Raw genomic sequence first — 25,141 nt, 5'->3', positions numbered from 1 at the left:
GACCCGCCGAGGGACCCGGGGACACGCCGAGGGACCCCTCCCGCCCTTCCTCAGGCGGCCGGAGGGCCGGGGTCGCAGGGGGGTGACGGGTTGAGGGGGCCTGTCCCCAGCCCGCTCCCCGCGGCCCGGCCGGCTGGGTCTGGGGCCCACGGTGGTTCGGGTCTAGCAGCAGCAGCGGGACCTTCAGGCATAACCCCCCTTTTCTTACGTGACAGGGGACACCGTGCCACAGAGTGAGCTTTAGGGTCAGGGCTGTGCGAGCAACAGCAGGGAAATAAAGACGGGGACGGGGACGGGGGGGGGGGGCAGAGGAGGGAAGACCCGTGCCTGGCCTTTGCCTTTGGCTCCTGCCGCTAACCCTGGTGAGGTCAGGGCAAAGGGTTTTCACACACATTTATATTTGCCGCTTCACATCGAGGTACAGGAGCTGTCAGTGTGGAAGCTGGACGCTTGGGAAACGGCAGTGGCAATGCCATCCAGCACGTTTCTGTTTGCCACTTTACACTGAGGTACAGCAGCTGTCAGTGTGGAAGCTGGACACTTACGAAACGGCTGTGGCAATGGCATCACAAATATATCCACGCACGAAATCCACTGGGCTCCTAGCTGGGAAAGCCAGCCTCTGAATATAAACTCAAGTGAACTCAAATGCCTGCGATCCGATGTGGAGCCATTGTGCTGCAAAGCATGCCAATTTCACCTATGATAAATAGATAAGACTCTCTTGGTATTTGTGGTATTTCCGTGCACTGTGCTGTAATAATAGAAATGACCTTGGCTATCACAAAGACCGCGGCTGTTAACTGCAAGTTGCATTGTGATCTCGCAGGTGAATGGCCATTTTTTTTTTAAGTATCAAATTATACCGTGCCGCTGTCTCGTAGTGGACAGACTGTCTACAGCCATGCTGAGTCAGAATAAAGGTCCATTTAGGTGGTATCCTTTCTTGCACAATGGCTGCAAGGAGAAAGAGTACAAGAAAGGAATGCAAGTGGAGACTAATCCTTCCTTCGGTATAACCTCCCTGCTTCTAACAGGATGAAGCGTGGGGGCTTTCCAAGAAATAGCGGGCATTTAGACCATTGTGCTGAATAAACACCGGTGGCCCCATCCTGAGTTGGTCACACCTTTTTTTTTTCCAAAGGTTCTCTAAAAACTGCCCTATAAAACATCTGTGAGCAGAGACAGCTGGGTTATATGGTATTCTTTTCACACCTTTCCAGCGTGGGAGTCTATTTTTCAGAGCAGGGATTGTATCTTCATGTGTATTATGCCTTCTTGTGTATGTAGGGCAGCACTTACCAGAATACCAATGTATCTGTACCTGCATGTGTGAATTATTGCAGTTATGATAAGAATCTACCAGCAGAGGTCACCTAGCTACATTTAAAAAGCAATCATAGCCCACTGAAGTAATAAACTTTATCAGTATCCAAAAGTTGGGAAAGAAATTAGATTAATTTTTTGTTGTTGTTGTTTCTTGGTGTTTAAAAAAAAAAAAAGAAAGAAAGAAAGAAAAAGCACAAAGTAGTTGTGTGGGTTGAAAGATAGCTATCGTTCTGTATAGAATACAAATATGCATAGCCTTTCCAGGCCTGTCACTTAAAGACTGTATTTCATGCCAGCACGCACTTAAAAGAGATTTTTTCCTGAGATTCTTTTTTCTAAGATGTGCACTTGAAGCCAGAATGACTCACATTCGTGTAAGATATTTTCAGCTTTGTCAAAATGCCTTGTTAGAAAGTATTTTGTTAGCTGGCAAAAATGGCATGCATGTTTCCTTTTTTAAGTAACAAAGCACAAGCATATCGCAGGGACCTCTGAAGGTGCTGTTCTCTTTTTTTGAAAAAAAAAACCAAAAAACATTTTCAGCAATTTTTGGTAAGGATTCATAAATATTATTGTTGTCAGAGATCCATATCCTCCGATTCAGTGATTTCTGATAGCTCCACTTTCAGATCTTGAGACTAACCAGAATCAAGCTATTTCCTGTTGCTTGTTCGAGTAATGCAAAAACAAATTTATGTTCCATTGCCAGCAGCCCAGTGGGATCATTTCAGGCCATGAGGATTGCCGGGCCAGGAGGTGGCTTTCCCCAGGAAAGGGGTAACCCCCGATCCTTTCTTGGATGCTGGGAGGTACTGGGCAGGTCTGTGCCACGCAAAAATACCCTTTGGGAGTTTTGCCAAAGAAGGAAGATTTGCTCACTCTATAGCTGTTTATAGTAGGAGTCTGTAACAGTATGGGTCACAGCAGGGGTCTTATAAAATAAGCAGAACAGGACTAAACTTTGGCTAGCAGTCAGTGTTTGCAGAATGGAAATAGAAAGTCGTGTGCGATCGTACAGTCAGGTACTCAACAAGTCGTCCCTGGGCATGCGAAGCCAGCTTGCCCCATGGGCGGGGAAGCTTGTGCCGTATTTGTGCTGCTACCCATCTGGGTGAGGGGGGAAGCAGGAGCTGAAGCTGACTTCTCCTGCTGCAGGCTTTCCCCCTTTCTAGCTGGAGTACCTTGGCCAGCCACAGCTGAGACACGGTGTTATGGGGTGAAAACTTAGCTGGCCAGCCAGGCTCTGGTTTTAATGTTCCAGCTGGAAAAGTCCATGGCACTGACCGAGTTTTCTAAAGGACATTTTGTATAGTGTCAGAAATGTGAAATGCCTGCTTATCAGCAAAACAATAAAAGGAGATTGTAAAACTGTGCCTTTCTGTTTAGGGAACAAGGGGAGCAACATGCTGTTTTCTGCAGATTTGAAACACAATTCTCAATTAAATCAAAGTTGCATAACCTGTCCTTTTACTCCACTTGCTGCCCCTCTTGCATCTCACTTGCCTCTTATGGGCTGTCCAGTCCCCCTGCTTCCCTCCTTCCACAAGGTGTGGGGTGGAGATTCCCATTTCTCTTTTACATAACATGCAAGTTAAAGAGCTAACTAGTTTAGGCTTCTTGGAAATTACCTTGTTCTCATCTGCCCGGCCTACAACGGATTTATTTCCCCTTATAGATATTAGGGTCCTTGGGCAAAAGCATAATTTCTCACAAACCAGCTTCCTCAATTTCTCCCCATCTCCAGTGAATTATGTTTATCAAAGGACATAGGTCCCTGTCTCATGGTACAGTTGTGGACCTCTTAAAGTGCTGAGGAGAAGAGGAAAGCCACCCACTAATCCAGCAACCTCGGCCCCACCTGTCTGTAGCATGTGACCTGATCCTCTCCCCATCCCAGTACCACCAATGGTCATTTTCCTTCCAAAATTCCCTCCAGATACAAAACCCCATTCAAAGTTGGGAGGAAGGTGGCAGCTATATGATGTTTGGCACAGACGAGCCATCATCAGATGAGAAAAGAAAGCTCTTTCAGACCATGCATCTCCTGGCACCAGGTGGCAGTGACTAGTTACCATTTTAAACACAGAAATCAAACCCAGCTTAGAGCTCAAATAGAGGAGAAAAATCAGCTTTACTGAGCAAAGTTCACAGTTTCTCCCAGGGCTAAAATTGTTATTACCAGAAACACAATAAGGACGGTTTGCAGAGATTCAGGTTTCAGAGGTACTGTTGTGAAACCTTCCTCTCGCTTACACTTTCCACAACAAAGAACGGGAAGCATCAGGGAAATGTTTCGCTGGAAGCCAAGACAGATTTTAAAGGAGGGGAAACATCAGGTGGGAAAAGGGAAAAGGCTTAAATAGTCTTGGAATAAAGAATCCACATAACTTTTAGGTGAGAGTTAACAGACACTCCCTTCCCTACACTGCCTGGATGTTGTGGGAGAAAGAGTGTCCACTTCCCCCTGAAGCCAGGCACAGGGGTGCTGGCGGCGCTTGGCCATCCCCCGTCCCAGCATGCTGTAGCAGCTCCTCCTGCTTCCATCTTTTACTCTGCCTTTGCTCTTGTGCAGGAGCAGAAGCAGTGTATTGGGAGCAAGGTGAAGCTCTGCGGGCAGGTGACCAGAGCCCTCTCTGCCAGGCCTTGCGTGGGTGACAGGGGTGACCTGTACTGCCGAGGGAGCGCCCTGCGTGGTGTCAGGATGGCACCTCACCCACCGGCTCAGGCGGGTGGTTATTTCTGCTGTGGTAGCTCCGGATCCTGCACACAGAGGCCCCGAAGGATTTCAATCCCTAGCCCTTTGCTGTTACAGTTTCTACTGGGGTGCCTAACTTCAATTTCATTTTTTAATTGACCTGAGTTTTTCTCGTGTCACTGATGATATTAGTACGAGTCATAAGGCAAAGACCTCACTTCTGGTTCAGAAAATCTCAAATTGCTGAAGCCTGGAGAAATATTCTGGAGAAGGAGCTCTGTGTCTAATCCCTGTTCTCCTGCAGACACATCCACCATCAGCCATGTCAGACACAAAATGCTGGGCTGGATAGTCTGATCTCATGGGTCTGTGATATATTCTCATAGCTATGCTTGAACTCCAAATTTGGTTTTTGGGGAAAAAAAGTATTTCTGCATGGTCTTCAGCTCCATTCCATCAGTCAAGTTCAAAATACAAGCAGTATGAATTATGTCTTCTAGAAGTGTGAAAAGAGGGTAAAAGATTACATGTGTCGATAATCACCCTTTTAAGAATGGGTTATGCAAGTAAGAGTTTAACTATAATAAAATTATCATCAGTAAATACAAAAGATTAGTGCAAAGACTGCAACAGAAGGGTTTGGTGAAGGAAAGGAAAATACAGAACAGAAAGCGTCACTTGTAGAAAACCTGATCTGGTTCTGTGTACAACCTTGTCTACGACTACAGCAGCATATGACAGAATACTTATTTGCAAATAACAGTTAGTGGAAAATGTGCTTTGTCAGGTTTGTTTACTTACTTCTTGGCAAGTCTGGCTTGTGAGGAACCCAAACCCAATGCATCCAATTAGAAAATCTTCCGGAGCAAATCGCTAAGAGTAATGCACAGCTCTCTGACTGATCATCTTGCTCCTATCAACAGCACATTTCATATTCTTTAATAAATGCCTATTTCTTATAGTCTTGGCAAAGAATCAGTGATGCCGTCCTAGTGCCCAGAGCTGGGAATTGAAGCAAGGCGGCCAGTACTCATCCTGTTTAACAGTAGATACTCTGCTACATTTTCTAAATTAGGTGAACATCTTGGCTCACCTGGTGTTTGAATTGCTCTGTAGAATATGCAAAGGAGCCTAAGGTGCTGACAGTCCTAAAGTTAGGCACCATTGTCCCCTTAATGTCTAGAGTTAGCTGGGGATGAAACCAAGTGAGTGACTTGTCCAGCGTCCCATGAGAAATTGCTGGGGAGCTGGAGAGATGAGCTGAGTTCCTCAAACCTGTGTCCTGTATCCTGCCTGCTACGTTATCAGCACTCACATGGAGGTTTGCTAATCAAAACTGACTTCTTAGCTGTTTCAGTTTGTCTCTCTCTTGGATTTTATGTTGCTTTGCTCAGAAAAGGTACTTGCGAGATCTTCATTTCATGCAGCTTGCTCAGAGACGCTTCTTTGAATTCATGAATTTAATTGACTTTTCATGCCTAGTTTTTTCACCTATTATGTGACTTGCTCCACCTTTGAACGAGACTGCCTCCAAAGACTCAAGTTAGTAGATTTCTGAGAGCTAGCCGGCTCTACCCTTTCCTGAGTGCATAAAGGCCTTGCCGAAATTAAGGTAATTAGCAAACGCATTGTTCCAGGAATGGTGTTGAACTTTCTTTACAGCCCAGCCCTGCTGCTACCACGTCTAGCCCCCCTGTGACTCTTTTGCCACCTCCGTTTTGAGCCTGGCGTTAGATGAGCCGACTTGCTGGTTCCACCATTTCCTTTGTGAGAGAAACGAGTACGTGCTAAGAAAGAGCACCTGTTTAGATGTAGCCTGAGCCGTAGGTATGAAGTTGTTTTAATTTGGTTACTTGTTCCAGATACTTGCTGTGCTCCCAAATCTGTTAGCACTACACTTCTGTGTATCATTGCCTGGAAGGTAGGCAGGAAAGCAGCCTCATACAAACCAGTGCTCCTAGCAGTAAAGATCTACTTGTCATCCATTTGGGCAGGTGCTTGTGTCTGTCTTTGGTTTTTGTTTGTTTATTTGTTTTTTTGACCAGGGCATGCTTTGCCTGTAAAAGAAATGCTGACCATCTCTCTCCAGCTGCAGTTCCTACTCTTTATCTGCCCTTGTTTCTCCCAGGAGAAGGCAGCTTTGTGAGGAAACATGCATTAAACATGCTCCAGCTGTTTCTTGCACCCAGTCTCAGCTTGAACAAGTTACACTAAAAACTGTAAAAGGAGAAAAGCTGTAGATAAACTACAATAAGCAACAAAGAAATAAAATTGAGGAGCTCTCCTTAGTTTTGAAGGGAAAATATGAGGGACACCCTTTTATTTTTCAAGGGACATACATATGTTAAAATATCTACTGTCTGTCTGAGGTAAAATACAGACCACACAGATCCAGGGGTTGTTATGGCAATTACTTGCTGGTAACAGTGACAAGGGGATTTCATGTCCTGTCAGGGCCAGGAAACCAGGAACAGCAGCTTGAGGATCACCAATGCACTGCTGGAAGAGAAGAAACTGTATGACTCCAGGTTCCTGCGAGCAGCTATAAAACCAAGATGCCCAGCAGGGCTCTATGTTGACATTCACCATATATGATGTATAGCATGTAGGAATGAAGCCAGCTTTTGTGGCTGCTTTCACTAAGCATCCTTGCGACATGACTGTATTAGGAATTTTTCACCAGCTGTTTCCATTTTGGCTACTTAGCAGAGCCTGAGTTGGTGCCACTGGGAACCCCAGACCTTTCTGTTCTTGCTATTCCAAGGAGATTTACTTGCTGTGGCAAAAAAAAAAAAAAAAAAAAAAAAGGCAATGCAGATTCCTCAGTTTCCTAGATGTGCTCAGCATTAGAGCTGTGGGCATTCAGCTGGAGTCGTGGGAAGCCTCAGTAGGAATGGTATCACGTGGGACCTTTACTCTGATGGGCTGGTACAACAGAGTGCTGAGCAAATGCAGGGCTGTGCTTTGAAAAAAAAGTTTGTGGATGTCACAGAATCTCACAGAATCACAGAACGGTCGGGGTTGGAAGGGACCTCTGGAGAGCATCCAGCCCAGCCCCTGCTAAAGCAGGGTCTCCCAGAGCAGGCTGCACAGAGCTGTGTCCGGGCGGGTGTGGGATGTCTCCAGAGCAGGAGACCCCACAGCCTCTCTGGGCAGCCTGACCCAGGGCTCCGGCACCCTCAAGGTAAAGAAGTTCTTCCTCACATTCAGATGGAACTTCTCGTGTTGCAGTTTGTGCCCGTTGCCCCTGTCCTGTCACTGGGTGCCACTGAAAGGAGCCTGGCCCTGGCCTCTTGGCACTCCCCCTTAAGATGTTATTAAACAATGATAAAGGTCCCCTCTCAGTCTTCTCTTCTCCAGACCAAACAGGCCCAGCTCCCCCAGCCTTTCCTCATCAGGGAGATGCTCCAGCCCCCTCACCATCTTCATAACCTCTGCTGGCCCCTCTCCAGCAGTTCCCAGTCTCCCCTGAACTGGGGAGCCCAGCACTGGACCCAGCGCTCCAGGTGCGGCCTCAGCAGGGCCGAGCAGAGGGGCAGGATCACCTCCCTCGACCTGCTGGCCACGCTCCTCCTCACGCACCCCAGGGTCCCCTGGGCCTTCTTGGCCACCAGGGCACACTGCTGGCCCACGGGCAACTGGCTGCCCACCAGCACTGCCAGGTCCTTCCCCGCAGAGCTGCCTCCCAGCCCTCAGCCCCAGCCCGTGCTGGTGCGCGGGGCTGTCCCTCCCCAGGGCAGGACCCTGCGCTGGCCTTTGCTGAGCCCCATGAGGTCCCTCTCCGCCAGCTCTCCGGCCTGCCCAGGCCTCGCTGAATGGCAGCGCAGCCTTCGGGTGGATCAGCCGCTCCTCCCAGCTCTGTATCGTCAGCGACTTGCTGAGGGCGCTTCTGCCCCTTCCTCCAGGTCACTGATGAGTCAGTTGGACAGGACCGGACCCAGCAGGGACCCCTGCGGAACACCGCGAGCTGCGAACCTCCAGCTGGACTATGTGCCACCGATCACAGCCCGCTGAGCTCTGCCATTCAGCCAGTTCTCAATCCATCTCACCATCCACTCATCTAATCCACACCTCCTGAGCTTACCTATGATGAAGACTTTTTCCAGTTACTCCCAGTACTGTACATGCAGAACACTCGTCATCCTTTGACTAACCCTGTTCATATTAGCTGAGTTGTAGTTACCCTGTTACCACTGGTGTAACTGGATGTGAGCAGCTGTTGCCTTAAGAATTGCTCCCTAGTGTCATTTTCCCTACCTTTTACAGCTTTTAATGACATCTTATTTAAAGACAAACATACTCTACCTTTCTTAACAGGATTATGCTGTAAAACTGTACTATTGGTTTCAATTTCAACAGACACAGCCAGGAACAGCTGTTTCTTACGATGGGTTTAGGATGAGTCTTGTGAAAATACGCACAGTAGAGTTCAAGCTGTCAGCTGACAGAGCAGACCAGCTTTCCTCGAATTCTTGCAGATATATGTCTTTTTTTCAGTGAAAAGACTCTGAGACGCTAAGCCAGTTTCACACCAGCTGAAACCCAGTGGGAGCCATTTAATTTTGGTTTAAAAGGACAGAATAGTAAGGAGGGTGCAAACCTGACTGAAACAAAGTTTACCAGTGTTTTCAGTACACTTCAGTGGTAGGTTATCCATATAGTTTTGTACCTAGTTTTTAAAATGGCTTTAAAATCACACTTTTCTCTAGAAAAATGAAACTTACGAGAAAGTCCAGGCCAAACACAAGGAACAGCAAGGGTATCATTTAAAGGCCTCATTTCTCAAGACCTTTTCTCCAGACACCAAATTTTTTAACCTTTCTCCTGGCACCGATGACCAGAATTGTATCTTTTCCCAGAAGCGCTGAAACTAAATTTGAAAATGTTTTATTTTGCATAATGAGAAAAACAAATAGAACGCCTTTGCTTCCTTTGCTGATACGCACTCTTTGAATGGCGCTGTATGATACAGCTGAAAACTTTGTTTATTTGCAGCCTGCTTGCTTCCCCGGCAAAGTGGAAGTCAAAAGCAACAAGGCAAAGTGACCCTCTCAAAACCCACTTATCTTCACGGGAAGCCGGTTCAGGCTTAGACAAACCAGAAATCCCCACTTCCTTTTTCTAGAGAAATTACACTATCAATGAATTAAAAAATTTCATTTTCTTTCACTGCCCTTGTTACAAGAAACGGAGGAGGCAGGGCATCTAAGGCCACCTACCTTTTGCTGCAGTTACTATTCACAGGTTTTCTATTCTGTCACTTCTCTCCTCATAAATATCAGTTGTGATACTTGAATGAGAGTAGCATCCTGTTTTCCTTGCAGTTTGTTCGGGATTGTGTAAGACAGTCCTTACAAGGAGAAAGTGGGATTTCCAACGCTGTAGGAAAGAGTGGTTTTTACTGGAAACAGTCCTCTGCAGCTAAGAGCTTGCTGGCTGTGCCTGTGCCACCAAAGGCACATGTGCTGTATGGAAAATAAACCATTGCCAGCTCAATTGGAGCATATCAGCTGGTTTCTCGGACCTTGTGAATGGCCCTGTCCTACCAGTAATTCCGGGAAATAAGCAAGCGGGGCCAGCATTGCCCCTCTCCAGAGCTGCTACTGGGAGGGCAGGGAACACGTTATTGTAACAGGCCACAGTGTGAGGCCTCCCCAAAAGAAGGCAGCAGTGCAAACCCTTCTGTGGGGCTGCGGGAGCCAGTGCCATGTCCCTTGTCCTCCTCCTGAGGAACAGTTACGGAAAACTGCTGCCTTGAGATAGGGAACCTGCCCTACATTTCCTTGTATCAAAGTACACGGTAGCAAAAGAAGGCGCTGATTAGGTTCATGCAATCTAAACTGTTGTTCCATAAAAGTAAAAAGCCTTTTTTTTTTTTTTTTTTTGGCTTTTCTTTGGTCTTATCACCAAGGGCATGGTTTTCTCAAAGGTTATTTGACAGCCCAGAGTCTTTAGGCAGACGTGTTGGCCCATTGCATGAGAAATGCAGCTAAGCAATGAAGGAACTACAAAGCGCTGCATCCTCTGTGCAATGTAACATTGACATTGAACTTAGTCCCAGAGCAGCACGGACCATGAAAGAGGCATGAAAGATTAAAATCTCGGGGTATCAAGCTTAAAACAGGGCACGAGGAAGAAGTATGTGTTTTGGGGAGCCATTCAGGAGAGACAGTTCCACCAGAAGATGCATGCAGCTGTCAAAATTGCAAGGTCCCCGCTGCTGGGCTCATTTGAACACATCACCTTTGCTCAGTGGTGTTAACTGTGTGACCGTTTCCACTGACTTTGAGAATATCTTCAAGCATATGCTCAAGTGTTTGGAGAATGAGGGTCCGATGTGTCTCCTTTTTGGGGGGTGCCAGTACATGGCAGGGTGTAGGTGACGGAAGTATTTCAAACACCTCTAGAGGTATTGCGTCCTTGTGAATACTAAGAAAGGAAATGAATGTTTCTGGGCTCACAGGTGCAAAGTGTCACCCTGCTGTGGTCACCTACTTCTTGTGAAGCATGCCTCTGGCACATAAAATCCAAAGCTCAGGAGCTTCACTAAGCCGAGGACATTTCTCTTTTTTTAGGAACTTTGATCTTTGTCTAAGGGGCTTCAGGGACTATTATTCTTTTTCCCTGTTGAGCTGTGTCAGAGGTGTGGTTGTGGATTTAGTGATGTTTTCCACATGTCTGGGGATATGTGGACCACACAGGCCACTATTCTGGATCTTAAAACTGGCCATCAATGTTTCTTCAAAAGTTTCTTCCTGGACAGGGAGACAAAGCATAGGAAGATACCACCTTGGAGGCACGGTCAGATCCAGGGCTGGTCTCCAGTTGTGATACAGTTACTATTATGGAGAGCTACTTCATTATAATAGCGGAGTTCAGTGATGCAACAAACTTCATGATGCATTCCCCATGGCATAAACCAAATAAAACCAACTCTGCCTCCATAAACCTAGCATTTTTTTTTTTTTAAGTTCCCACTTGGGAGAGGCCAGCATCAGGTTTACAGTGGAAAAGGGGGCTGCAACAAGGAAAAGGACAACCTGGAAAGAAGAAAATGAGAAGGTGGTTGGTAGAAAGTTAAGGCATATGGATCTGTTTTCTGAAGAAACTTGTTCCTGAGGTTCTGGAGAGTGGATCTGAAGGCAAAAAGAGGACTCGAGGAGGTTCAGCGTAGGGAATTGGTACCTCAACTCAGCATCAAGGTCCCAAAGGAAATGACTCCGGAGAAGAGAGAAATAGCTCTTTCCCTCAGTAGTGCTATAATCCTGGTTGGTTCTGGCCTGGAGAGGCTGCTTAGGTACTCAGGACTAAAAAGCTGTGATATTGTGAATGATGACAACAAGCAATTGCAAAAAACCTGGAATTGTTTAATGACTAAAATTGAGGCTGGGACTTTTGCACACACAAAAAAGCCCAAAACAAGTTGTTAGTAAACTGAGCACATCTTGCCTGGATTACAAAGATACCCCAATTAAAGTGTCCTACTGGACTGGTTTTGCTGTTGCCTGAATTTCCCCTCCCAGAGCATCTGACCACAGCTTGCTCTCTCAGAAGGCTTCCAGGTTTGCATTTATGGTTCAAACTAATCAACTTGTTCTGCTAAAATACGGAACAGGAAAACGGGAACACTGTGGCTTTCATTTCTGATAGGCATAGTACCACACTGTTACTGTTGCTGAAAATTGCTGGAGCCTGGCTGGGCTCCTCAGCTACTCCAGCTTTACTACAGGCCACATGCCTCTAGGTGGTGCCTCGATCTAAAGTTTAGTGCCAGGAGCTGGGGAGCAGCAGCCTCAGGCTGGGCTTTGCCCAGCGCATGATGCCAGTGGCACTGCCCGTGGCAGAGGGAGCGAAGCAGGCAGCCCTGCTGAGCCCTTTTCACCGAAGTATCGCTAGAAAAGCATGTCTGCTTTAGGCAAAGGAGCCACAGCCAGAACTGTGGGGATCCCCCCGCAGCAACAGACACATCTGCAGTTCCTCCAGACCCCACATACAGACTTAATCCAGAGCTGACGGAGACACCTTCATTTAAAGCCGCAGCGGGTCAAGCCCCACATCCCAAAGAAACCCATCAGCTGCTTTGCCCTGAGGCTGCTGATAAGCCCTGTCATCTGGAGAACTGGTGTCTGTAAGGAGATGTAACCAAGTTCATATCCTTCAGACTGAAGTGTTACGAGAAAAAAGAAATGGGCAGGCTCGTGGGCCATCAGTGGGAGCGGGTGCCTCTTTCTTTCCTGCTCTGCAGCCTGTGTTGCTAACCTGAACTGTGTGAAAGCTCTGTGTGTGGGGCAGGAGCAACTCTTGCTGACACCTGTGGGGCAAAGAATGCCTGCAGATGGTATAGAGCTGTTCCTTACCCTCGACTGCAAAGAAGGGCAATATTAGGGACTGGAACTGGAAAGATACACTGAGTTTTCTGGGTGTGGATAAGGCAGTTCTTGGTGGTTCTTTTTATATCTTCAAGGTGAGGGACATCCACCAGGGAGGTTCAGAGCTTTGGGATGAGCACAGCACAACTCTTCATCACGTCTCCCTTTTCCACTAGGCAACTAGGAGGCAGAACACACCCTCTGTTTTGAAGCAAACTATTTGATACACGTAGCCATGCGAAGTCCAAATCAGCGCTGACATGACTGAGACACTCCAACTCCCACCTGCTCACAGCGTGTTCATATCCAGCCCCCCTCATGCTGGGGTAACACAGCTCCCTGACTTCTGCTTTGGAAGACAGGAGCTGTCTTGGAAGGCTTGCTACTTTCTTTCCTGCTATATCCTCTTCATGAGAGAAACAGCAATGTCTGTATTTGGTATGGGGATGAAGAATTTGCCCTTGGGCTTCCTCCTTGCCCCTACAGGTTTCCATGTACTTGCATTTAAGGAGGGAGCAAACCGGGCACAAAGGAGGAGGTGGTGTCACAGCTGGAGGGACATCCAAGGAGGGTCATCACGGAGTTCATCTCTGAAGCAAGACACGCTCGGCGAGAGGAGGGGGAACATCTTTTCTGATATGCCCTGCTCTTCTGAACAAGCTAAAGGATTAGCCCCTTGGATTTGTTTTTCAGCTGATCCCATGCTAACAGCTTTGGAGAATTTGGGCAGACTTCTCCACATTGACTCCTTTGACCTTTTTAATCCTTCTGAAATAAACTACTCACTGCCTCTCCACCCCCAACCCCAAACTACCAGATTGCCTTTTGTTGTTTTTCTTCTCGGACACATTTGGAGACCTCGCATCATCTTTTCTGGTGGGCTGAGTGATTAACTGGCAGCTCTGGTTCCTTCCTCCCTGTACCTGGGGCTCTGCTTGTTTCAGGGTGCTGCTTATTTCAGGGTGCTGCTTGAGGAGGGTGTTAGACTTGCAATGTGAAAATTTTTCAGGGCTAAATCCAAATTTAGGCTTTTATAATAAATACCAAGGAATATCTCTGACTTCTCTTCCCTTATTTTAACTTCTTCATCCCTCACCACAGCTGGCAGACCCAAAGGGTTATGCAGTTCTAGAAGAGGAGAAAAGAAACTTGAAAAAAAGAAAATTACAGATGGTAACTGAGGCCAGATATAGCTGTGGTGTGGACGGGACAGAGAGGAAAAGAAGAAAGCTGGAGAGGGCCCTGGGGAGGAGATGGCTATGGAGATGGTCACATAATAGATGAAATATCTGAAGGACCTGGAGTCTGGGGGAGATGCAGAACCACTAAAACCTAAAATCCTAAACCCACTGCATGTATGGTCACTAAAAGCTGTGTGAGGATGCCTTTAGAGACCCTGATTCAGCTCATATAATTTTGAGGCTCTGAACCCGGCTAATGGCATATCCATGGGATGGTTCAGCTGGCTTCAGCCAGAGGATGAGTGCGTGCTGTGGTTTTCTCCCAAAGAGGGGTAACACGCTCTGTCTCCAGCCAGGTCCTGCTGCCTCCTTGGCTTGCTCTCCCGTCGGTAGCTGAAATAAGTAGATCATAACTGGCTCCTTTAAAAGCATTTCAGACTGGTGCAGGAGAGGAATAATTAGTCGATACTTATTCTTCTGTGCTTAGGTCTTTATGCAGACATATCGATATGCTTCCTTCTGCAGTTCATCTTCAAACTCCTGTGTTGAGGAAATGCAGGAGCTACTTAGAAGACTGTGTGGTGCCTTGCTTAAATTCATGCAAGGCTCATAGTTACCTGAGGTCCTCGGGTATTAATATTGCCTTTAAAGTTAAGTATATACTCAAGTTTTTCTCTCCAGAAAGGTGGCTTAAGTATATTGGAATTGGATAATTCCTTTCGCCCCATCACTAACAATTACTGTATGCAAAATGGAATGATTTCACGGTAGGTGACTACTAGATGGCAAAACATACTGTGTTTCCTTGGCTTTACATAAGGGTGGCACTCCAGCAGCATTTTGGGGACGGTCAGCTTTCTCCCATGCTCTTCTAGGGAAAGTTTGCTGGAGAGGGAGCACACAGAGAGGAAGTTGGAAAGCTGAGGACAGCAGCTGCACAGCTCGGTGTGTGATGGTGCGAGAGCTGAACGTGGAGGGGGAGGAAGGCAATGCCTGATCCAGCTTAAAACAGGGACATCCACGCAGGGGAACAGAGAGCAGCGGAGTTACCTTAGTAGCACTCCTGCACGAGGACACCACTGCCAGGCTTGAAAAGGCACAGATGTTTCCCTACAGAGCCGAGAAAGTTTGTCCACCTTCCTTCTACAAATAAAACTTGTCAGGGTCACAGTTTCTGAGCAGCTTATGCTCTCACACAGGTGCCTTCTGCGTGAGCAAAGGCAGAAGCCAGCTCTCACACTCCTTTGCCTACCTCTGAAGGAAGATGGCACAGATCTATGGCAATTGTACTGCAGACCTGCTGTAAGACCAAGGGTTTGGGCTTTATCACGTGATATATAGGGAAATAAATTCCATCTAAATGTACAGTGTAAAGGAAACAGCTTTTTCACATCTGTTGTGTTGTCCAGTGACTTGTTTAACTGAAAACCAAACCAAAGTACAACATGGAAAAATCTTCACAAAAAGGTCCTAAGGCAGGATGCTTTCCAGGCAGGAGGGAAAATAGCCTGATTCATTCTAAAGGATATCTGTCGATAATATATATATATATATATATATATATATATTTCTACACTCTCTGAACCAGATACAGTTAAATTGAGCATGGTAAATATCATCCTGAGCACTGTTTGTGTTTAAAAAAAACCCAAACATAAACTGAAATTTTGGCAAGTCTGAAGCTTGTACATTGAAGTCAAAACTGAAGAAGGGCTGAGCTGCCGTGGAGGTCCTCAGTGGGATCCTGGAGAGTTTGTGTCAACCAGTAATTGGGAAACCAAAAAGGCACCTGAGATTTTGGGTCAACTCCTGCCCCAGAGGGTTGTCTCACCCTGCCCAGCCTCTCCAGGGACCAGGTGCTACACTGCATCCCCTTCAAATCCCTTGTGCTTCCATTCAGATCCCTTGTGTACCTTGTTCTGTGCTGGATTTTTCGTCATGGGAAGGGTGTCAGGCTGCCACAATCCCTTTCCTCATACTGTGCTGGCTCAGAACAAAAGCCTCCAACAGCAGCCCAAGGCACATTCCTAGGAAAGAGTATAAAAACAGGGAAATTAATAGCTTGAGACACCCTCATCAGTCTGTCACTCGAAGGCTTCCTGAGCCAGAGGAGGTGCTTTTGACTCTAGCAGCCCTCCACAGCTCCCTATTCCACTGAGTTATCTAGTTTTCTGAAAACAGATGAGCTTTACTGTTCTCAACACCTCATAGCAAATTTCTGTGGCTCACTTGTATTTGGTGTGAAAAAAATACATCCTTTAGCTCGTTTCAAACCTGCTGCCTGGTCGTTGCTTTATGATCCCTAGTTGCTGTCATGGAGGACCCTTACACATGTTCTTCCTGACATGCAGGGCTCTATAGGCTCCTGTCATAGCCCCACAGCCATTCCTGCTGTATGGGGGCTGGTCTCCCTTTCTCCTGTGCTGGTGTAAGTCAGAAGTAACATGGCAAAGTCTACAGAGGCTGTACAGGAAGCACAGAAGAGAATATGGCTTTGTGCTTTCTTAATGCAAGCTCTGGCGTACCCCTGCGATTTGGCCCTAAATCGAACACAAGAGATTTCCTTATGTGCATCCAAAGCTATTTGGTGCTGTTAGTAACAGAACGATAAACCAGTGATTTTTTGTCTCATGTCCAGAGGGGAAAGAAAACAGGGACCTGAATGCTAAATTCAGTTTTCAACTTCATCAAGATTTTGTTTCTGGTTTGGATGTTTCTCGAGCTTCAGTTTTAGAAGTGTTCAGATTTATATCCCAAATGTCCATGATCACCCAGAAATTCAATGAATTCAGGGGAAACAACTGGTCTCTGAACAGCTGTTAGTTTGGTTTTGAGTGCTTCAGAGGATCTTATTAGAATAATAAATTTCCATAGGAACTGCTACTGCAGCACTTTCATTTTTTATTTTTTCAAGAGGGAAGTTATGCAAGGCTCGCTGGATGATACCAGCACATCTGGACAGCTTGGAGACTGGGGAGTTTTGAGGAAAGAGGAGACAAACGTAAAAGAAATGTGGGGTTTTCTCAGCTTGGGGCAGGTTGGAGGATCCTGGTGAGAGAACTACAAACTCCACCAGCCCCAGGAGGGCCCTGCCTGGCTCTCTGCTGTCCAAAAGGTCACTGAACTTGGCAGCTGTCACAGACAGCAAATAGCTGCTGATTGCCGTAGTGGGAAGTGCAAGGCCAAGCAAATTCATCCGTGATGCCAATGCTAAATGCTTACTTTCTAGCTACGGCATGTATTTATGCTCTTGGGGATCTGTGGAAGGAGGGTTTGTTCCCCTTCTTGCCCAAGTCAGAAGTGTTGCACAACCAGCAGGTGTTGGATGCCTTGGAGCAACTTCAGCTGGGTCCTGCTGATGGGAAAGCAATGGGATTCAGCCTGCGGAGCGGAGCCTGCTGCGGCTGTTGCACCTCACAGCTACCACTTTGCAATCGCATCCTTTCGGTGCCTCCAAATGCAAGCCAGGGCAGCAGCTACTTGCTTTTTAGTTCAGACCCTTGTAGCATACATAACCACAACATCCCCATCAGGTTCACAAGCCCCTGGGACCCGAGTGATGGTGCGTGTGTTAGCCCCTCTGGCCTTCTGGTAAAAGCAGATCTCATTCAAGCAAAGGTTCCTGAAAGAGCTGCAGAGGAAAAGAACCAAATCTGTTTGGTTTAAGCTCCTGCACACATCTTCTTGATGTAACTGGTTTTCAATAGAGCCACCTCTTAAGAACATAATTAGAGGTCAAATATTAATGGACAATCCATGTCTTCAAATGTAATTAAAAGCACTGATACAAAACTGCTTATGTCCCGAAAGTTCCTGGGCTTGGCTAAACTTTCAGTGGCTGGCCATTACTCTCAGCCATAGAGCTGGTTAAATCATGTTGATTCATAATCCTCTGCAAGAGAAAAATCAATGCTGGAATGCTTTGCTTGTGTAACAACGTCCATTAGTGAGCCTGGAGTGCCTCTTCAATGAGATAATACCAAGCAGTTAAAATATGGAGAGAGAGCCTCCTGAATTCATTATGAATCGATTTTCATCCTTTTAATATTCTTGCTTACAAAGAAATTCCTGTATAACACACTGGCCTTTTTTCCCTGCCATTTCACCTCCTTCTTGGTCTCTGGGCTCATTACTTGGTGCTCTCCCATTACACGCTGGTGGAAGGAGTTACAGCAGGAGCAGCCTGTCCATCAGCCCTGCCTAAACCGAGCTGTGTAAACTCAACATCAAGGTATCCACAGTTAGAGAGAAGAAGAAAGGAGAAGGAAATGGCTAATATATCCTTTGCAATGGTGAAAATAAGGAGTTGTTATCAGTACTAACAACGTGACAACAATCTGCCCCTTATTTCTCTGGTGGCTTCAGCTAGCCTGGTCTGAGCAGATGGAGCTGGCTTCTCCCTTGCCTGTGGACATGCCTGTTACACTTCCTCCGTGGTTTTCCAGACAGCTTTCTGGGGATAAAGTGATTTGACAGGATTTGATAAAAAAAATATATTTTCACTCACTACCTTGCAAATGATAAGGAGGTAGGAGCCAATGATGATGAGTCATGGTCTCTCGTTAAAGGGTAACCACATAACTTGGGCCATGTCTGTGTGTGTTAGGTCTTCTCAGTCTGTACTCAGTCAGGGAAAGGCTTTTAGCAGAGGCACAATTATTTTTTTGCCAGTATGATTTATCTCAGCAGGATAACCTGTACCTGTAGGCCCGTGCTCCACAGCTATGGCTGCTCTGGGTTATTTTTCTAGTGCAGCTGCATCATTCACCAGCCATATCTCCTTGCAAACTCTCCTTCACAACTCCACCAGGAAAAATGTGTAACATAGGCCTGATCTGTTCTGCTTTTCACAGGCTGCTATAATTGTAGTCTGCCTCAGTCCGATTTCCTACTAACCAGGGCTTAGGAAGCTTATTCTGCTCAATTTTTTTGACAAATCAAGTGCACACCGAAAATTAGTACCTGTTGTACACATGGCTTGCATGTGTACTGTGGGACTGGGTTTTAGTTTTCTTATTTATAGATGATTAAATACAAAAATAGACTAAAGCATTTCTATGCAACAAAACATGTTTTGGATGGGACTGATAAGCGTCTTTTCATGTGTTACTTTAATAGCAGTAAATATCTAGGGATTGCAAGACCCAAGGGTTCCAGTGGAAAATGTTTCAACAACAGATGATGAATTCTGCTAAAATAGTTTTTATGCTTAAAATAATAATTAAAATTGTTTTAGGCAAAGCTGCTAATGTACTGTCAAAGCCACTGTCCTTTTCTGAGACTGCCAGATGTTTTACTATCACTTGAACTGCAACGTAGGCTGCAAAAAAACCCCCAAAAAACCCAAAAGAAACCAACCCAAACCAACGTGCAACTGCAATGGCTGTATCTGTTATTTTGATAAATAATTTGTTGTATTTTCTTCTATTCTCCCATCTCCCCCTGCTCTGAGTGGTATTGCTGAGAGCCCTACCAAAGGCTCTGCTTCTCCTTAGGAGATGACCCGCTGCAGAGGCATGCATCCATCAGTGTACTTTAATAAGCAATCGTGTTAGATAAAGTTTCCAGCTGGAGGGGGAGGAATGCTGCTTTTCCCACCAGAAAATGCCTACCCACCCCAGGGGCTAAGCTGTATCTAAGGTCCATTCCTGCTGAGATTCTCTAACATACCAGTGCTCTCCCAGGATGCAGGCAGAGGAAGCATCTTGAGGCTTGGGGCTCTCCTACACTCACAGGCAATTCTTGGAAAAGTCCCAAAACCTTGGGAATTCTACATGTGCTCCTCCAAACATGAGGTTTCATCCAGCATCACTTATTCACACAGGAAACTATGTTCTTCTCTGCAGTTACCCGTATGTGAGAGCTGTTACTCGTGCAGACCTCTCCTTTCCTCAGTCAATTTGATGCAACAGAAGTGATGACAACTTGTGCGAGCAGTCTTCCTGGCACACGGGATTTTTTTCTAAGTAAGGTATAGAGATGCATTATTTTGGGCCTCTGTTCTTTGGAAACTGCTCATGTACTCCATTCTTAATGAGCAAGCTAGAGAGTTTTTCCCCACCTCTGTCTTAATATAAAGGAAGTGTTTAAGTCAGCCTTTTCCTTTTCAGTGATCCATAAAGCAGTCCACATCAGATTATTTTTATCATTACAATTGGTCTCCCCATGGAATTTGTTAACATGTTGCTGGCTATTTTCATCCTTCACATGAAAATGAATCTACTGGGTATCACAGAGCTCAGTTATTACGAGGGTTTTTTTTTTATGAAAGACTTAAATTGCGTCTGAGAAATACGAATTATGGGGCCTAATGTCCCCCCAGAGATTTTAATTTAATACACAAAAGGAGCCACTCACTCCCTACTGAGGTCATTACACAAAAATATTTTTTTCTAGTGAACAGAGTAATTGGGACCACTGGAGCTTATTTCCCGCACTCCCCTGAAGAAAAAGGATGGGTCAATTTTGGCTGTCTCTGAACGTTTATAAGTTTGTAAGTGATGATTTCTAGAGATGAATTTTTGTCGTTGTTTCTATAAAGAACAAAAAACTTGTGAGAGCCCCTGTTCATGCACGGCCATTGACCTCTCCTTCCACCGTTACAACATGGCACTGGAGGAAACCACTGAGGTTCAGGTCCCCATAAACCCGAGTACCCAAACCACGGCACCAGCCTCCCCTCCTTGCACCACAAAATCCCCTCAAAAGGCAAAAAAAAACCCCTCAGAAAACGTGGTGAGAAAGAGGGTGCTGACCCTGGAGGTTGCCCAATGTCACAGGTGCCCCAAGGGATTCATGGCCAAGGGAGGTGGTTGACTTTGGACAATATCATGGAGCTGATCCCAGCCATCTGCTTGTCCCCGGTGACTGCTCTGTGGAGATCTGAGCTTTGGGGCAGGGCGGTCTAAGGCAGATCCAGCAAAGTCCCCATATACTCATCTAACTCCAGGATAAAGAAACATGCGCTGAGGTCACTCCCAAGTTATGGTAGCGCGGGAGTCAGATGGATGTCGGCAGGTCAGGCCGTGGGGTCAGGGAAGATGATCCCACCACAGTCGCATTAACCTCAGTGACTCAGCTCCTATGCGTGGTTAAAATTTAAACACTTGCATAAGTGGTTTGCTGAACCGGTGCCAGAAAGATCAGTGGTTTGCAGGACTGAGCCCATTAATTCTTGCTCTCTGAGAAGTAGGGGAGGGGGGGACAGATGAGCCAGAAAACTAACAGCTTCGGACTGTTTGATCCCACAGGGAAGGGCAAATTCCAAAGTCGAGCAACCCTCACGCGCTTTGTAAGAAGAAAGGGGGAAAAAAAAAAAAAAAAAAGACAAAGGGAGTTCAGGGTTTCCGTGCCACAGCCGTGCTCGGGGCTGTGGTAACCGTAACTTTGCATGGATGCAGGGTATTTATGCAGGGTATTTTTGCACAGCAGAGCAAGCCAAGATATTATTCATCGTGCCGGTTTGCAGGCACAGATTATGTGTATCACCAGTGTGAAATTCAGCCTCTTATTTCTAACTTGAGAAAAACTTCCCAAATACTTTTTTTTTTTCAATCCTCTGTTGAAGAACAAAGCGCTCAGGAGAGCGGGCAGCTAGGAGGCACGCTCGTTCCCTGAGCGCGCTAAACTTCTGTAATGGGAACAGATGATAAGAAGTATACTAAAACCAAGAATAAAAATATGCCTGAAACAAAAGCAATGTACTTCCAAAACAAGGCTCAGCCACACAGGTTTCTCCCAGTGGGAGGCTGGGAGAACAAATAGACAACACTTGTGAGTCATGACGCTTCACTGCACGCCTGGAAAGCACTCGGATCTGACGGTGATGGTGATGACACCCTAAGACCCTATGCAGAACATCAACGCTGTGCTTCAATAAAGGCTTTCACAATGTCATAGATGAAACCATTATTTTCCCCCAGGGTTTCACGCATGGAATTCTTTCAGGAGCCATTTAATTATTTTGTTTTATTTCTGCTCAATCTGTATAGGAAAGCTTAGTAAAAGGATTGTTCATTTTGACAAGGTTCCTCAGGGAAACCTCGAGACAAAATAGCAGTAATTTCTTCCCCATATAACTCACCAAGAAAAATAGCAGAGGAAATAAAGGGGTAATAACAGAAAGGGGAAGATTACGTTTTAAAAGGAATTGCTTGATGCCAATACACAGTCAATGTATTTAATGCCATAAACATAGGTTTGCTTAGGGAAGACATGAGGAAACGTCAGCAGCAAAGAGACTCTTACAGCTAAAATGAAATTAAGACTGGCAAGTGTAAATGGAGAGGGGCGGGAGGGGAGAAGAGAATCCCATTAGGGATGGTCTCATGGTCCTGATGAAGACTTAATAGCTGGATCCAGCTGTATGTTTCTTGCAGACACTGGGCTGGCAAAGCAGTTGCTAATCTGGGGGGCCTGACCGGCTTTCTTCTTCCTTAGAGGGACACAGCTGGGGCAGAGACCCATATGTATAAATACACGTAAGTCTCTGGTGTGACCTTGCTTACGAAGGGGATAAAGTCCTGCTTCCCTGAATGTGTCAGGGCTTTATTTCCTTCACTCTGAAATGCCCAGGCTTGCTGACCCAGCTTGTTCTTGACCTAAGCAGTCCCATCTTTCTTCTCATTCTCTATCCACACTCCTGGCTCTGATGACTCCTTCCTTCTTCCAGGCACAAGGATGCCGGTGTTTCAGGCCTCTGCCTACCACTGGTGGTCCCCTCCCCACGGACCTGTCCCTGTGTCCCAGCTGACAGCTCTGTGTTGCTGCCTGAGGGAACTCAACCAGAGCTCCTGCCCAGTCTAGGAGATGCTACCTTCCACTGGTGAAGAGGAAAATTCATCCAGTGTACAGGAATTATGGAGGAATGAAGCTAGGTTAATAAACAGTGATAATATACAGCTGTGGGCTGGCTTCAGGGGCGGTGGGTTGGCTGGTGTGGATAAGGTGCAGCTGTGGCTGGTTCTGTTAAGTAGTTAAATAGCTCTAAGGGGTACAGAAGGGGAGCTCTGGATGAAGAGAGACCTGGAAGAAGCAGAGGGAGGAGAGAGAGTGCCCAGGATGTAGGTGAGACAAGGCAAAGGATGGCTGTGCCGGGGGAAGACGTGCTGACTACTTCTTGAAAGTAACCTGGTATGTGATGGTAAAAAAGCCTTGTTGCAGTCAGCTAGTTTTGATAGTGCTGTGACAACCCGGCAGTTGTTAGTATCTTTTCTCACAACAGATATTCCCTTAAGGCTCCATCACCAAGGTATAATCTATGTGTTTAACCTGGTTAAGAAACCACAGTGCCCACAACTGCAAAACAGCACTCAATGGTGTTTTCTTGTCTATACTTGTTCTGATCCTTCTGGGCCCTGGAAGTTCAAACACTTGATTGTGTTGCTGAGTTTTAGTCCGAGCAGCAATGAGCTGTCCCTTTGGCTTGATATACACCTGACATTATGGTTTGCAATTGACTTGGTGACCGTTCTGCCAGGCTCTTAGTGGCACTACTTGTAGTCTGTCAAGCACATAAATCATGGCTGGTTTCAGGCTTGGGCTTAAGGATAGAAACTCTCCCCTAGAAAACATGTTGAAAAGACTCAGCTGGGTTTAGCTCCCAGCTGGTGATGCTGGTGACGGGTGGAATGCCTCAAGAGTAGTAATGGCTCAGTGTCCAACACATACACTTTCAGGTGATACATTGCTCCTGCCCCATCCCCCTGCCAGACAACCAGCCAGAGACTGGGATCTTAAAAGTAAGCTCCAGTCCCACAAATTCATATGCTTATAAATTTTACAGCCACTGGGAGCATTAGGACTCTCTATCTTTTGTTTAATACAGGCCAAAAAGTCTCATTCAATGAATTCTGCATTGAACTCAGAAATCCGGAGGAAGTTACCCAAATACTGACAAGACTGAAAAGAACGGGGACATCCCACATTAAACTGTTCTCACGTTGGCTGTGTATTCTCATTTGCCTTCTATCTTTGTCACTACACACACCTCACTTAAGCTTCCAGCTTTTGCTCTTTGCTTCTTTGTTCTTGGCAGATTGAACAGCCCTTTCCTACCCCCACGCCATCCCTCGCTTGGGCTCTCTCTGTAATAGTTTGGTTTTCCAAACTACCAGGAGTGATACTTATCTCTACTCTTCCTTGAGCAGGCTACTCTGTTGTCCTTCAAAACTTATTTATTTTCTGTTTTCTACTGTTTTATTTTACTGTGAGAAGCCCTGGAGAGCTCAGAAAAGGCTTCCTAAAGGAGAGAAATCAGCCATTTAGGCTGTATGGGAATTTTTGTGATGCTCATTCCTATAGGTGAGCCTGGCACAGAAGATATACATGTAGACGTTTACCTTGAGCATTGATCTTCAGCTCAGGTGCTTGGTCCCACCTGCACTGGTTGCAGCTGTTCTCCTGCCTGGCCATGGACCATTTCAACCCTGACCACAACCTGCGGGCTGATGTCTTGGTTTGAACTTGGACTGTCTGGCTGCTGTGGACTTGTCCAGCGATCTGGGCTCTGGGCTGCTCCCCCAGGCCTGCTCTGTTTGTTCTCCACGCTCAGGGCTGTGGAACTGCACCTCTTGTCCATCTGTGAAGCCCTGGCCCCAGTGGCCCTGATGCCACTCTTACCTCGTTGTCCCTTGTTGTTCCACGGCACAGTTGAAAGAAAAATCTGTAGAGCAGGCGGCATCTGGTTTTATGTAGAGCATATGTGTGGAGCAACAGAGAGAAACTGTAAATGCCTTATGGGCACACTGCTGAGACACTGCCACTGCTTAAAAAAAAAAAAAAAACAAAACCAAAAAGAAAACAAAAAAACCCCCAAAAACCCAAGAAAAAACCCGACCCAATTAACTTTCTAAATAGGCACTCTGATCTCTAATTTTTCAACATGAAATAAATGTTTCTTTGCTTTATTTATACTAATCCCAATCCTCCATGCAGAACAGTACATGTGCTCTGTTATTCACTGTCTGAAGAGACAACAAAAAAATTAAGTTCAGCGCTGTTGGCCATGAGCAATGAGGATTTGAACACAAAGGCACGGTTTTTCTGCAGCATCTTCTTTTATCTTTATGGAAAAATGTGTTTTAGAGGGTGACAGGATACATAAACCTTGATTAAAAAATGCCTTTTAGTCAACATCTACAGTCCAAAGAGGAAGAGAAAGAAGGTGGCAATGAAACTGTTGAAGCAATAGCTGCCAGATTTCTCTGGGGTTGGTTACAGCTCATCCTGTGTGTTCTTGACATTCTGACAGATATGTGCAAAAGAGTAGAGGTATCCCAAAAATCAAGGCCAGGGTTTTGCTATTACGATTGCTGCCTTTGAAGAATTAAAATACAGAGCTGGAATGAATTAGAACAAATGCTGATGCTGGAGTTATACTGTACTGACTGCACTACGGGAGCTGTAGTTGGGCATTCAGGCCAACCCTATTTGATATTAATTCTTTGCATAGGATTGTTCCCTCTGATATTTTACCAGGCAGAATTCTTTGGGAAGGAGGAAGAAAAGGCAGTTATGAGAGCTGTATACTATATAGAAAGGAACAGAAGAAAAGCCTGGGCCTTTTT

The 25,141-nt window shown here is 46.0% G+C and overlaps 1 protein-coding gene across 1 annotated transcript in view; it reads right to left on the bottom strand.

Annotated features, from left to right (window-relative positions):
• Positions 1 to 25,141, bottom strand: part of EDN1 (endothelin 1) — a 97,635-nt gene extending 72,494 nt beyond the window's left edge. Inside the window, exon 1 of the mRNA XM_080380501.1 lies at positions 16 to 25,141. The gene's annotated coding sequence lies outside the window, so the exon portion shown is untranslated. The remainder of the gene's footprint in view (positions 1 to 15) is intronic.

This window comes from Falco punctatus (genome assembly GCF_963210335.1).
Source record: "Falco punctatus genome assembly, chromosome: 3".
NCBI lineage: Eukaryota > Metazoa > Chordata > Aves > Falconiformes > Falconidae > Falco > Falco punctatus.
This window is presented reverse-complemented; position numbering and strand designations above follow the sequence as displayed.